Here is a 14028-nt window from a genome sequence, read left to right as displayed (position 1 = left end):
ACCTAGACTTTAGTAAAGCCTTTGACACTGTTTCTTGGGCCATTGTCCTGGAGAAACTTGCTGCTCGTGGATTGGATGGACATGCTCTTTGCAAGGTAGAAAACTGGTTGGATGGCCGGGCCCAGGGAGTGGTGAATAGAGTTACATCCATTACATTTGGTGGCCAGTTGCCGCTGTGAACTGGAGCCAGTTCTATTTAATATCTTCATCAATGATCTGAACAAGGGAATTGAGTGCAGCCTCAGTCATTTCCCGGTTGAGACTCAGTTGGGTGGGAGTGTTGATCTGCTGGAGGGTAGGAGGGCTCTGCAGAGGGATGAGGACGGGCTGGATCGATGGGCTGAGGCCAACTGTGTGAGGTTCAACAAGCTGAGGTGACAGGTCCTGCCCTGGGTCACAATAACCCTGTGCAGTGATACAGTCTAGGGGAAGAGTATCTGGAAAACAGTGCAGTGGAAAAGGACCTGGGGGTGCTGGTGGACAGCTGGCTGAATGTGAGCCAGCAGTGTGCCCGGGTGGCCAAGAAGACCAGCAGCATCTTGGCTTGTCTCAGAAACAGTGTGGACAGCAGGATGAGGGAAGTTATTATTCCTCTGTACTCAGTGCTGATGAGGCCACACCCTCAAGTCCTGTGTCCAGTTCTGGGTCTCTCACTACAAAGGATACACTGAGGTGCTGGAGAATATCCAGGGAAGGGCAGTGGAGCTGGTGAAGTGTGTGGAGCACAGTTCCTGTGAGGAGCAGCTGAGGGAGCTGGGGTTGTTTAGCTTGGGAGAAAAGGAGGCCGAGGGGAGATTTTATCGCTCTCCGAAAAGAGTTTGTAAGGGTGTGACAGTGTCCTAGTTAGAACGTCTGGGACCAGTTCATCATGGTATGGGAGTAACCCAAAACTGTGTATTCTATAGCCTTCCATGCCATTTCCCAGAAACTGTTATCAATGAACCATTTACACCCTCTGCCCATAGAGCCTGACTCCTCAGGCTATAAACTAGGTGTTAAGAGGCCTGTGAGATAGGAGGGTGCTCCTGTCCTCACACCCATTGTGGAACTCCCCGCCCTGAGGGAAGCGCTGGGCATTCCTGTCTGAACCAGAGGATATATAATCTTGGAGTCTTGGAACTTTTTTAACCACTCCTGGGATCCAGAGGAAGACTGCAGATCATCGCTCTCAACCAGACTGCAACCACCACTCTCAACTGGCCTGCAACCACCACTCTTGACCAGACTGCACCAGCACTCTCACCAACAGGTTTTTCCCCTCTCCTTTTACTTTGGACTCAGGGGGCTCAACTAACACCACTCTGTTCATGCCCCAGGGTGCTGGGTTATACATTTGGGTTTTGTGAGTTAAAACCAATTGTCTGTCTGTATAATTGTACTTATTGTGTTATTTTATTAAATTGTTATTCTGATTTATAATCTCTCTTTTGAGTTGAGTTCATTTCCCCTGCTGGTTTACCTTTAAACGACCACAGAAGGTCAGCCTCTTCTCCCAGGTAACAAGTGACAGAACAAGAGGAAATGGTCTCAAGTTGTGTCAGGGAATGTTTAGACTGGATATTAAGAAAAATTTCCTCATTGAAAGAGTTACCAAGCACTGGAACAGGCTGCCTGGGAAAGTGGTTGAGTCACTGTTCCTGGAGGTATTTAAAAGACATGTACATGTGGCAGTGAGGGACATGGCTTTGTGGTGGACTTAGTGTTACATTAGTGCTTGAACTCCATGGTTTTAAAGATCTTTTCCAACCTAAATGATTCTATGATTCTAAATTATAGATGAGAGATCCTATCTTTGGTAACAGCTTTAAAAACAAAATCCTGAAATACACCTCTATCTCCTAAACTTACCTTCATTTACATACCATTTGTAATCTGTCCCATGTTAGTAAACAGGATACTTTATGAGTTAACAATAGTATCCAATCCCTTCCATTAGCAGCAGATCAAAGCTTCCTCTTGCAACATTTTCTAAAAAGCGGATGTTGGCACAAGACAGCATCATTATTGGTGTTCTCTAAGAGCACTCGCTGCAAAAACTGCAAAATATCCTCATTGTTGCTCAGATCAAATTGATACACAAGTGTCTGCCCAGGTTTACTGGATTTTCACCCCAACAGCAGTAGAAGATAGACTATTCCCATGGCTGGCATACTGAACCTCTATCTCCTTTTCAAAGTAATGCAAGTTTTATATCAACGTCTCTTTTAATAATTAATAGTTCTCAATCTGCAAAACTGAATAATGTTGCCAACAAATTGGTATGTTGCAGGAAAGTAATCTTAACCCTAGAATGGAGAACCACTCTTATATCTGTATTAATGAGAAATAATTGTGTCGGTTCGCAATTATTTTTTGTGCCTCTTTGTCAAAGCAAAATAATGGTAGACCCACTGTTATTGAATCGTGGAGAGTTAATTTCCTGAATCAATCATCAAGATGGGAGTAATTCTAAGGAACAGCGTATGTATAATATGGAGAGGTCTGACAAGTTTGTTTTATTTGAAAAACAAGGTCTTGATACTGCTACTTGGTTTCCGTATTTGTATACAGCAGTTGTCTAATGGTAACATGATAAAGAACATAATAATCACAGTAAATTACTCAGTAAAAATGCAGTGAGAAGGACTGAAGAGGTGTTTGGATTGAGTTTATACTCCATTTTCTCAGGAAGAGAAAAGTGTTTGCACAACAACCAACGTTCATGACTAGTGAAATCACAGAACTTCTACACTTCTACACTCAGGATGTCCACAGGCTATCTGTAAGCTCACTAGATATGACAAGTCTACAGGCTGCCACTTTGCTAGGCAGTCAAACATTAATCTGAGCTTGAAAAGAAGTAAAGAGTGGGAAGTATCCTATTCATATCTTTCATTCTCAGGGGATGCTTCAGGACTGGTTCAAGTTAAGCTGAAGCTGTGCTGTTGCCAACTGGTCCTGCCTTCTTTTGCCCTTTTGATGTGCACTCCTACTGATTACCCTGTGTTGGTTCTAGTAACAAGGAAGTTATGTGGGGATTTGAAGCTGCCTTTTCATTGAAAATGTATCCACATAAAATACAAAATAGGGCAGTTTTTTGATCTGCATACTGGGAAGGGGGGGGAAGAGGTAAGAAGAACAATAAATGGTTGGACCATTCCTATTCACATCAGCTGTGCATCTGGTTCATTTAGCTCCAAAACTACCTGAAGTGAAGTAGGAAAAAAGATCTTTTTGGGCAATATTTTGAATAAATATACATTCACTAATGTGTCTTTTATTACGCTATGTTGAATTTAAAGGAAAGAACAAATACTCTTATCCCTCAGCAAATTTTTGTAGCAGCATGTAGTACTGCAGAAATCCACTAAAGTAATTGACCTAATTTTGATCAGTTCACTTCAGGTGGGATGTCTAAGAGATGAATTCAAGATGGTGACAAAATGAGACATACCTTTTTCTTGGATTGGATTAGCCATGTTTATTTGTAATGAATGAATTGCTAATTAGCTTTTAGACATTTAACATAATTTTGAAGACTGCTCTGCACAATTTGCAAATATTTGCTCCAAGACATATTCATGTCTCCTTAGGTGCAATTGCATCTACCTTGGAAATAAAGGACAACCTCATTGTGGAGGTCACTAGCACTTCTTAATGTCATAAATAATAAGATCAAGAATTATATCTAAAAGATAGCTGTTCCTGGCAGGATTCTAGAAAAGTATATATTTTTTAATACAAAAATACATGATTTTGATGTTTTCTACTGTTGCATTTGGAAAAACGTAGTGTAAAGGAAAAGTACGCAACATTTAATTATTTGTTTACTTGGGTATGTAACTTACCCAACACAGCAATACTGCATGGTCTAACACTATTACTATTTTGCACTTATATTTAGGTCTGCTTACATGCATTTCAAAGACAGTAAATAAAGAACCTGGTATCTCATTAATGGTATGGGAATTTAGCAGAAAATAACCCCCCTTTTGTTCCACCTGGTCTTTGGAGATCAGAGGGCCTGGGTGTGGCTGGGCTTAACTTCTCATTATAACCAATTTAGCGCTGTAATTAGGTCTGGTCAGGTTCAAAAGAAGAACTTGCACAAGGACAGGTGCCGTTTACCAATCCAGCATTGTAGTTCTGATCACATTCAATAACAGGTCTATAGGTGTGATTGCAATCAATAAGGACTTTGCACAATCCAGATTCATGAACAGTGATGTCTCTTGAAGCAACAGAACAACAGAAAAGCGTATTCTGGACTGCCAGTGATAAATGCAGAGTCACTACAGACTGTTAATATGGGCCAGAACAGCAAGTATAGTAAGAGATATTCTAATAGTTCTATGTATATATATATGAAAATGAATATTCTGGGGTGTGCTTCAATGCAGTTGGAGTTGTAAAGCTCACTGTCTCGATCTGGGACAATTTGGAGGGGTGGAGACCTTGGACAGAAGTCTCCTCCCTTGGATTCAATGCCCCTGGTTTCTCCAGTAAAGAGAGAGCGACCAAGTACGCCCAGATGAAGGTCAAAAAATAACTCCTTAAAGAAGGCAAAACACAAAAAAAACCCCCAGAAAGGCATATTTGGAGAAAAGATAAAAGAAAAGGTGGACAGCAGGATTTTGTGTAACCCAGGTCATTATCCACCTCTGTATCCTCCTTTTTTTTTTTTTTGGCTTTTTGCAAATATCCCCGATTAACACCTTTCAACTACATACATCTATATACATCTATATACATTAGTATACAGATATATGTACAATTTTACAGACAGTTTTACCCAAAAATACTCACAGTGCATGCACCATGTTTCTCCATCTGTCTGCATTACCCACCAAGTTAAACCTGGTCCTTGAGCAAAAGCAATCCCAGGGATGGGTTTGCCTTTGTTTGAGGCAGGACTCATCCAAACTTTTCCCTAACATATGTCTCGTGCACCATAGGGACTTTACCTCCATGTGCAGTGTGAAGGGTTTCTGGTTGGGCAGGGCCAGCTTGGCTGACAGAGCCTGTGGTGCTGACTAACCTGGTGGCCTTCACGAAGTGCTCTCCAGGATCACGTCCCAAATTTGGAGTAGCCAAGTCTGCATGGGCTCATCTGGTCATCGAGTGAGGTCTTTCCACAGGTTACACAGCACGTCCAAGGGCAGGGACACAGTGATGATTGTGAGCTCTGGTCCCCCCGCTGGCTGTGAGGGCCTGGTTCACGGTACAGACTTAGTTTTGTACTCTCTCTTTTGCGCTGGCTGTGGCTGTTGGTTTGGCTGGAGGCTGGGCAGCTGTGCTGTCTGCTGGTTTGTTTTCTGCTGCACTATTTTCTTTCCCCTCTGAGTGTAGGTGGTGCTGTACAGTGAAGACCATTGTGCAGTAAGTACTGGCCAGGGTCCAGCAAGGAGCTGGCCCTCTCTGGAACCAATAGAGCAGTTTTCCCTCAGGCACTCTGCTATCTTACGAGGGATCAGTGTTTGGTCAGGGGGGAGATTCCAAACTATTGGGGCAGAATATTCCTTCAACAGTCTGCCTATCTCCACCCCCATCCCCATCCAGTCAGGGTGGTTCATGTCTGGAGCTGGCTGTTGGGAAGGGTCCCCAGCCCCTGGGGCAGGTTTCTGGACAGCGTCCCCAATCTCTGGGGCAGATCTTGGAGTAGCTTCCCAAGAAATTCTCACCCTGTCTCTAAACACTGAGTAGACTGTAGTGAATAAACATGGAAGAATCATCAGCAAGAATATAGAATCTTTGGCAGTTAGGGAGGACTGAGTTCCCAAAGATTCCACTACCAGACCCGAAAGAGAAGGCAGAGAAAGGCCGGGCAAAATCTCCTTCATTTGTGCCCCCTTCAGGCAGAGTGGTGTTGTCAATAAACCCCCCAGAGGTACCACCATGGGTGAGGGCAGGCAGGGAACGTCGAGTACACATCCCAAATAAATTCAATTGTCTTAAATGTCACTGTGTCATGAACCCATTTCAGACAACACGTTATCAAAGCAATCCTAATCCCTCTTCCCACTTTGACAAATATAATTGCCAAAAGCACATACAGGAATATATGCATGGCTAGGTGCCACACCCACATGAACAGACTGATCAGCATTTTTTGCACAAAGGTTCTGTACATAACACTAAAATGTTTGGGTCAGTTTGGAGGGGCAGGGACCTCGGACAGAAGTCTCCTCCCTTGGTTTTAATATCCCTGGTTTCTCCAACGCAGAGAGAGACATGAAGTGCAGCTGGATCTAAGTCAAAAAATAACTCTTTAAAGAAGGCAAAACATCAAAAAGACTGGAAGGGAACATTTGGAGAAAAGAGAAAACAAAAGGTGGATACCAGAATTCTGTGTGACCCAGGACACTCACTTAAGGGTGTCCCTTCAAGAGAGAAGGGACACAGTCCATCAACCAATCCCAAGCAAGCAGAGATATTTCCCCTCTCCAGAGAGTTTTTTCCTTCTCCAGAGGTTTTTCCCCACTCCAGTGTTTTTTGCCCTGAAAACCCCCCTTTTATACTATATATTCTGCCATGTCCCAAAGGGGTGGCAGAGGTGGGGTTTGGTGACTTTAGTCTTGCATGCATTGCACAAAACATTTTCATTTGCATCCCGAGGGGTGCATAAGTTAATGTATTAATGGAGCTTAATGAGAGTCTGGTTACTTTTGGTCAGGATTTATAGTTGACAGAAGAGGTAGAATAAACACTTTGGTTCTCCTCCACATTCTGAGGTAGAGTAAAGGCTGTCTGACCTTCATCAGAGGGTCTTTGTGTGCATGTTGTCTCCTTAATGAACCGGATTAATAACAAGGGTTGTTTTTTCTTTTCACGGTGAAGGGAGTGTGGCAATTGTCTGGTACAGAGGCTGATGTTTTTCTGTGCCTCAGTGAAACAACACTGGAACAGGAGTCCTTGCTTTGCTCCAGATATCAGTCAGTTGGTAAGCCTTGTTTGAGCCAGATGTAAGATAAGCAAGTGGCCCAGCTCAGTTTTTTCCCAACAAGCTGCATCAATTCTTTACTGTCTTAAAGCAACACTTTACAATTCTGACCATTTACCACACCTGTGAATAGATTTTATAATCACAGCAGAAATCTGTCAAGATAGTAGGGTTTACGTTTACTGCAGAACTCCTGTTTATAATTTGTCTGATGAAATTAATTCCGTGCTCAGAGATTCAGAAACTCTAAAGTAAATTTGATTCTACTCGATTCCCACCATCCTACCTTGAAAACTGTCAAGGGCTGCTTTTGATGTATAATTACTTTAATGACCCAGAAAATGAATACCAGTCCAGGTGATGCAATAGTCTATGTATCAAACCTGTTGCTCCTTTATCCTAACAGCATTGTGTTGTATTAGCATGATACAATATCTTTTCTGTACAACAGTAGTGTTAAGAGTTACAAATACAGTCTCTTTTTCCAAGGAGTGCAGAAAAAGGATAAATGGGATTGAATATAATACATTGTACTTTACCTTGTATGGCTGCCAGAGGCTCTCTCAGCTGCTTTCTCACCCCCATCCCTTAACAGGACAGGAGTAGGAAATAACATGGAAAAGTTCACTGTCTGAGATAAAGGCGTCTTAACCAGAAAAGCAAAAGCCACACATGGAAACAAAACACAAAGAGGAATTTATTTACTACTTCCTGTTGTCAGGCAGATGTCCATCTGCTCCCTGGGAAGACAGGCCTCAGACCATGTAGGGATTGCTTTGGAAGACCAGCACCACAATGACAAATGTCACCCCCCGCTCCTCCTTTTCCCCAGGTTTTACTGTTGAGCATAACATCCCATGGGACAGAGAATCCCTTCCACCAGTTGGGGCAACTGTCCTACCTGTCCCCTTGTAAATTCTTTCCTGCTCCCAGCCTACCAGCCTTTGGTGGTAGCTGGGGGCTGTTGAGAGAAAGCCTTGGTGCTCTTCAAGCACAGCTGTGCAGCAGCCAAAATGCAGGTGTGTTTTCAGTACTGTTTTAACCACAAATGCAAAGCCCAGTGCTGTGAGGACTGCTGTGAGAAAAACATCTCTGTCCCCACAAGATGTTGTACATGCATACTCTTCCTTTTTCTTTTGTCCTGCATTTTAAGTATCTACTTGGAGCAATTGATTTGGAATACATTTTTTTTTCCAGTGTATATAATTTTGTGCAGTATGTTTGAGAAATTACATGTTTTAAAATAGTGCATAAATAGAGTTCACAGATGTGCAAGGTATTAAGTCTTTTGGGGTTACTGAGAAATGCATGACATCAAAGGTAAAATGAAAAGTCCAGCTTTATCAAAAAAGTCATGTTCAGAAGTATACACAACCAAGATATCTCAGCTTCCCAGTCCCTTTTCTGGCTGAAGGATCAGCTTTTTGCAAAAAAAATACAGTACTTACCATGTGACTTTATTCTGCTTAGGGTGTGTTTATGTCAGTAGGATACTTATGTACCTGGTATTGAGAAATTAGCTTTGCAGTGAAGTTTGAGTATACTTAAAGGACTGACAGACAAAAATGATAAACAAATTATGTACTTTTCAGTGTCAGAAATGTCCAATGTCCAAAGAATCCTAACTGATTCTGTGAACATAATATTCTGTTATTCAGGGTAAAAACTTTTTACCCTGAATAACAATTTTTTCCTCCACTACTATGGCAGACTTCCTCTCCTACATTATTACTAATGCATTCACCTTTCCAGGATAATCTGAAGATAAATTTGCAAAAGTCAGCTATTCATACTGCACACTCTTTGTGCCACCTATTGCTTTTCCTGCCACAGTCAAGCATGTTGGGAACAAAGTCTTGTTTCATTTCATTTCCACCACTCAAGAAATGAGGAAGAAAGAAAGAAGATATGAAATTCAGCTCAGGTAACAAGGTTAACTAAGTGCAGCTTAGGACGGTGGACACATTGTTTGTGTCTTAATGCTTTGGTAGATGTATGAATGTAAATTCCTGATGAATTTCTGGCCCTCACATAGGACCAGAAAGGCAAAGTGCACTTTCTTGGCTTCCTCCTGCCACTCCTTGGAGGCAATGCAGCTTTAGAATAAAGCACCACTTTTTTTGACTTTACACTGCTGGAACAGCTTTTTTGACTTTAAACATGCTGGAAAGACAGATAGCTGTTTTAAAGCAGGTAGGGCCTAGTATAGAAATAAAAATTCTTTTAAGTGTTTGCACAAGCATTATAAAACATAAGAAAATAACATAAATATACAACTTCTGTTGTAAGTTTCATAAGGATTCATATGTGCATATACCCTTAAAATCAAAGTACTTTGAAAAAGAATGGGTGTTCAATGAAAGAAATTCATAACAAATAGTAAAGTCTAGCAGAAAGTTAAACAACTTTTTCTCTAAAGTTAATAAAATCAAATAAAAATTCAATCCTTTTATGAATGAAACCAGATCATTATATGTGGAAGGCATGCCACAGGACAGTTAGAGGAGCACAGTGAAAGAGGTAGGCTGAAAAATAAGATATCAAATACTACTTGGATTTTTTTTTTCCCCTGTAAGTACAGAAAAATGAAAAAGCAGTTCAATTAGTCAGGAATACCAAAGTTTTGTTTGTATGTTAAACACTCCCTGGCAGCATGGGAAAGAATCAGATCCCTCCCCTAAACCTCAGTGTCAGATTGTTATTGCTGGGTCCGACTATGAGCCCTTTGCTTAAAAGAACCTTTTAGTGTGGGATCAAATGAGCCACAGTTGTACCAATAATTATTTTTTTTTTAGATTATATCTGTAGCAGATGGATTTCACAACATCACTTTCTTAGAAACCTAAATAATCATATTTGTGACTATTGGAAAGCCAAGTTTGAGCTCATCAGAGCGATGAACCAAAGCAGAGCTTTATTTCTAGTAAAGGTGGATCTCGAATGTGAAGTAGGAGAAAACTAAAGTACAAAATTCCATAACTGTAAGTAATAGATGGCAGAGTCCATTGCAATTTATAAAAACAGTTTCAGCTCTTCCTGGAGGAAAGATCCCATTGAATAAGTAGGGGAAACTTTATGTCCTATTCTCCATCCCGCTTCTGGTTAGTTGGGCACCTCTTCTTGGTAGATGATGGCACAGTCTCATTGTATCAGAAGCCTCACTTTCAGCATGATTAGTGCTTAGGAAACTCCAGTAACTGTTGCCTAAAAGACCTCAGAGAAAAAGACTCCAGGCCAATTTAGTGTATGAGATAAGATAAAGAGAGCAGGTCCTTTATTGAGTGTGTAGGCCTAGAGGAATACACATCGCAGGGCCCTCAGACAGTGGTTCTATGATTTTATAATAAGGTCCATCCAATCCCAATTTGTCCACCCCCGGTTCTGCCCCCAACACACCCCTTCAGGAATTGGGTCTGGGGGCGTGTGGGACCCTTTCTTAGTCATCTTCATCTTCTTCACAGCGTGTACAGTCCTTGGAGTCCCTCCAAAGTTCTGAGCTTGAAGTTCGCTGTGTCTGTGTGATATCTTCTGGTCCAGGCCTTAGGGTGTTTTTGTACAATTCTACCTTGAAAAGAAGACTAAACACGCTAAGGGAATTTTAGAGAGATTGATACGAAATGGGGGAGTTGGGTTGAGTGTGTGTAAACATTGTGCTGCAGCTGACCCACTGCTAGTATAGAGCAGTGTGCAATGTTTCTCAGAAGCAGCATATCAGGAGCAATTGTTTAATGTCTGCATTGTTTTCCTGTAGGATTGATTCCCAACACAATTGAAAGACATGGCCTTTTTTCTTCTGGTTGTCTCCATTGCCCAAGTACAGGACACTCGAAAGACTGTGTGAAACCTCATAGTGAAAATCACGGCTGGCAGTTTAATGCTTCTGCCTTTGTGGAATACCCTGGCGTGCGAGAAAGTTGAAGTTCATCAAAACCTACTTGTCAGGTGGCTTATCACTGTGAAATGTGTGTGCAAGAGATCTAGGCATCACGACAATCTTTCCTTTCCCAGGCACTTTCTGCACCATATTGAAGAGTAGGTTGGTTCGTATTTTGTTAATCTGGATTATTTGTAACTGTCCTTTCACATGCATGTGTATGTGTGTGTGTGTCTGTAGAAATCATCCTAGAAGAAGGTTCACCTCTAAATTTATTAAATAAGAAGCAAGCTAACCTGAATTACTTGCTCTTTAATCCAGTGGTATCTTCGTCTTTTGAAAATGTTTAGAATCTTAAAATATTCCTATTTGTTTCACAGATTCTGTTACTGCTCTGCCTTTTATGTGGTACATGCATACTGTTGAACAGAATAACTCTATTGATGCTTTTACTTTGACTGCTCTTTAGCTCTGGTTACAGCCATGCCTGCTCTTTTACATGAGAAGAGTTTGAGTACACCCTAACCCCAAAGTGACCCAAAGCATCTGTAGGGGTAGTTTGCCTTTCGGAAGAATTTGTAACGCCAAAGGTAGAAACTCTGTATTTGCTAGGAAGGCTTTCTGCCTAAGAGGTAACTGTTTCTCAAAGGCAGTTTCAATGTTTTCTGCCCCCCACATAGCAAGGGAAGTTCTCAGCCTCTCTGGTATGTGAGAGGAGGGAGATAACCCCAACTGACAGGCACAGAGACCTTGGGAAGGCAGGGGAGAAACAGAGAGGATAAAGAGGCCCTGAGAGGGCGGGAACTTGCCTTTTTCTCTCTGGAGGTCGGTCCATAAACTGCACCGTTAGGTAATTTGTAAGTTTCTCGTGTTCTGGCTTTCTAAATAAACCTGAATTCTTTCCACTGCCTTGGCATTTCTGGGGATACCTGTGTATCTCACTTCACAGCATCTCTTGGGATCGTGGAGAAATTTAAAAGACCTAACAAAAGAATCATCCTCATAAATGAAAGAAAGGCACAGAATTTAGCTGGAAATCACTGAGGACATTTTGTATGAAATATGCTGAAAGTATCAGATGTTTTGCATTGTTGTGAGAAATCAGAAGAGGTTTTCAGATGCTTTTGAATATCAATCAGAGGAGCACAAAGGACTGCAGCTCACATGTACTCTATTTTAAGCCTGGCAAAATAACGTTCAGATTTTTTTTTCTATAAACATGCACTCACAGGTAATTAGCATGCTACTTCATTCAAATACAAGCTTTGATAGAGGTATGTAGCATGAAAACAACACAGAAAAAATAATTATACGATGTAGTACTGTTAAAATGCTGAAAGTAGTCAACCAGATTTACTGAGTAAAATCTGGCTGCATTTCAGACTTGGGAGAATTTTGCCAGAAATTTTAATAGAGTGAGGATTTCACTATTTGCATCCTATGGTAGAAGAAAAAGGGAATTAAGATTAAGGAAAGACGGGAAAGAAGATTCATATTCATACTAATCTCACATGTAAATTCACATAGCTATGGATTTATTGTATAATGACAACTATTATGGTTTGTCAACATGATTTCAAATTTTTAATGAAACTTTAGATTTACATCTATTTTATCTTATTTTATATCTATATTTAAGTGTGAAAATCATGGCACATTGAGATTGCTGACTTTCCCTAGCAGCAGTTTGTTTCAAGTTTGCTTCAAGCAGTTGTGAGACCCTGGAGACTGAACAAGGACTAATATTGAAAGGAACTGTAGCAGGAATTCTGATAACTACCCTTTTTATTCCTCAGAATGCAATTGCTGAGGAATATGTGAATAGAGTATCATCCTCAGTAATTTTTGTCTATGTGGATGGATATTTTTGCTTGAGGACAGTTCTAATCAAGCCTGGGAAGTTATTTATTTACACAATCTGCCCATTATAAGACTTTGTTTTCAGCGTGAATAAAGTCCCTTGGTCCCTCTGCATGACTCATGAGGTGGCTACTAGTTCACTAGCTGCAGGATGATGACAGCATGAGCAGAACACACACATTTCTTTTGATACACTCTTCCTTCAGATTGTTATTTCTTCAAGAGTTAATTTTTTTTTAATCTGCTATTGTTTTGACAGTATGCCATTATCCTTCAACACAAAGACCTCAGAGAAGATTGATTTCTTTGCATGCACGATGATTCAGTGATCCTTGAAAAATGTTGTTTAATCTTTGGCAAAGAAAAGAATTTAGGTCCCTGGAACTATTCCAGTTTCCTGCAGCCCTGAAAGTTCCTAATGAACTGGGAAGTATTAGAAAGAGAAGGAAGCCACACCCATGGTCTTATCAGAACAGTAGACTGAAGAGGTGGAAGACATGCTATCTATGTATGAGGCCCATAGAAGAGAAAAGGGAGGTGCCAGTTCCAGTTTGCCATTGACTCCCTGAGCAGTAATACAGTAATACAGACTTCCAAGTAGAAATACTAGAATGAGAATGTGTAGGTGCCAGTAACCTACTCGCTTTCTCCCTGTTAGAAACTCATGAACTCAAATACAGTGTGCTTTCACCTCGGTAGAGCTAGACAGCATTCTCAAATTTTGCCTTGTTCAGACCTTCTAGAAAGCATTTCAAGTGCTCAATTAATAATGGATGGCTATTTTCTCCCAGCTTAGTATTTTACCATCAATATAAGTATGGTTTCCACTTTTTTCTTTCCAAAAGCTTGCCCACAGCCATAGTTACCATCACTGAAGTTAGTCTTTACAGAGTTTTACAGAGACAACAAGATTAGGAGCAGTCACACATAGATTCTTTGTGAAACACCCATGAAGCTCTGACTCATGTTCCCTCTGGAATGTGTGGTGGAAAAACACCTGGGATCTGCAGACTACCCTCATTTTACCTGGAGTCTAGAGCAGCACACGACTGTGTGCCTGGCCTGACTTGATCCACGTCCCTGCTTGCCTGGTGACTTGGTGCTGTGTGATCTTTTGCTTCTAAATCAATTCTCTCAGCTGAAGGAAAAGCTATGCTTACAGCTTACAGCACCCTTCTTCTGGGAGAGGGTCATCAGGCTTAAGAGCTCTTCATTGTTAGACTGGATGTTCACTCCCTTAGAACCAGCACAGCCTAGAAACAAAAAAAAAAAAAAAAAAAAAGACACATAAAACTTGAGTGACACTGAAAGGGGCTTTGGTGTCTTAGAACAGCTAACAAGTTCTCAAGGCTCCTCAAGTCTATTTTTAACAGGA

This window comes from Lepidothrix coronata, unplaced genomic scaffold, assembly GCF_001604755.1.
Source record: "Lepidothrix coronata isolate B3197 unplaced genomic scaffold, Lepidothrix_coronata-1.0 Scaffold89, whole genome shotgun sequence".
Classification (NCBI taxonomy): Eukaryota; Metazoa; Chordata; class Aves; order Passeriformes; family Pipridae; genus Lepidothrix; species Lepidothrix coronata.
The sequence above is the reverse complement of the archived record's forward strand: the minus strand, read 5'-3'. Positions refer to the sequence as shown.